Below are 2,243 nucleotides of genomic sequence, written 5' to 3'. Positions count from 1 at the left end.
TGTTGCTTAAGTCTAACAGAAAGATCCTTACCAGTCTGACCAACATAAAATTTATCAGTTTCTACAAGGAACTTTATAGATGCAACCAAGAGAATTTTCTGGTGAATTCCTGATTAAGATATTCTTTATAGTATTATTGTTGCTAAAGGCAACATTTACATTAAAGGATTTAAGCAACATGTGAAGCAAAATGAAATTATTGTTAAAAGGGAGAACTAAAAGATTCTTGGTGTCAATGGGAGGTTTGGGCTCAACTCTATAAAATTTCTTTGCTAACTTAAGGGATTTATCAATGAAAGATCTAGGGTACTTTAACTTAGATCCAATAGAATATATCTTCTCAAACTCATCATCAATAAATTCTGGACTGCAAATACGTAATGCCCTAAGGAACATTGACTGAAATGATGATAATTTAACTCTGTCATGTTGAGATGAGTAATAATGGATATATGAGCATATATTGGTGGGTTTTCTCTATATGCTTAACTTAAACTTGTTTCCTTGTCTATGGATCATGCAATCTAAAAATGGTAACATACCATTATTTTCATTTTCTACAGTAAATTTGATGGACGGTACTAAATTGTTAAGTAAGGGGAGATATATTTGTAAATTTTCATTTGTTGGCCAAACGCAAAGAACATCTACATACCTAAACCAAATTGCATTAGAAGGTAAGATATCCTTTAGTAATTTTGTTTCAAAAAACTCCATATAAAGATTACTTAGTACAGATGAAAGAGGGTTACCCATTGCCATACCAAATTTTTGAGCATAATAATCTCCATTAAATTGAAATACACATTCTTTTATACACAATTTTATCAGCTCAATGAAATTAGACTTTGAAACAGGTAAATGAATATCATCCAAAACATCAAATAAATATTCTAAAAAGTCATCAACTATAACTTTAGTGAAAAGTGAGGAAACATCAAAGCGAACTAGTTTGAAATCAAAATTAATATTGATGTTGTTTAGCTTGTTGACGAAATCTACCTTGTTCATGATATTAGAATTTGATACCTTACCCACTAAAGGGCTTAATAAGGAAACTAACCATTTTGACAATTTATATGTGATGGAGCCTACTGAACTCACTATAGGTCTTGCTGGAAAATTCTGTTTATGTGTTTTGATAAGTCCATACATATATGGCAATGAAGAGGACAAAGATGACAAATTTTTGATAAGAGAAATGCTACCTTTCAACAACAATTGCATTTCTTTATTGAAGTGAGAATTAACTGCTTCTAAGGGATTTTTACTAAGTTTAGAATATGTTGTGTTATCATTTAGAAGATCGTTCATCTTAGATAAATAGTTACTTTTGTCTAAAATCACAACAGTGTTAACCTCATCTGCTTTACTAATATGTATATCCTTGTCTTTTTTTAAGGAGTTAATCGCTCTTATGAATCTTTTAGGGCAATTAGCTTCCACTGGTTTTTGACAAACTGGCATACACTAAACCCTTACAGATATTAATATCATCATTACTAAAATTACTATATTTTTCTAAATTACAAAAAGACTTTGTGACATCAACACAGCTGGCTTTTCTGTTAGAGCACACAAAACTTAAACCATAGCCTAATGCACACAAGAAACCTTTATCTAGTTGTTTATTAGACAGGTTTACCACAAAAGATTGGTTTGTGTTCTTGGTCCAGTCGCTGTTTTCAATAAGATGGTCCAACTTACGATTTAGTGACACTTGTAGCCTATTGCGTTCTTTCCTTAATTCATCACAGCAATAGTCCAACATCCGGTTCTTCCAGTGTGTCGGTATTGCCATTTGAAAGGCACGATTCTTCTCTCTTGAAATGCGAACAGCCTCCTCCATTTCAAGTTTCTTTAATTCAATGTTTTTTTTAAAATAATATTTTGAAATTGGTCAAATGGTCGACCAGACAGCTGCAACAAACGTTGAGGTAGGACAGATCTTGGCATCACTTGTTCATCAAGGCATTTCTTAAGGAATTCAAATCGTAACTTCATTTGGTGAGCCTTGATTAGCGATTTGGGGAAAGTAGTAACGAAAGGAGAAACTCCAGGACAGCTTGTAGAGAAGTAATAGAAGAGCCGTGTGGAATCCATTTTGGAAAAGATCACAATTTTACGCGTGATCAAGATATTCCTATGAGTCCACGGGGAAAATGAAACACGAAAAGTTCCCAAATGCACTTTCGTGTAATAATCACATCATCAGGGTAGACACAAGAGAGAAATACAACAGT

The sequence above is a fragment of the Panulirus ornatus genome, chromosome 27 (genome assembly GCF_036320965.1).
Source record: "Panulirus ornatus isolate Po-2019 chromosome 27, ASM3632096v1, whole genome shotgun sequence".
NCBI lineage: Eukaryota > Metazoa > Arthropoda > Malacostraca > Decapoda > Palinuridae > Panulirus > Panulirus ornatus.
This window is presented reverse-complemented; position numbering follows the sequence as displayed.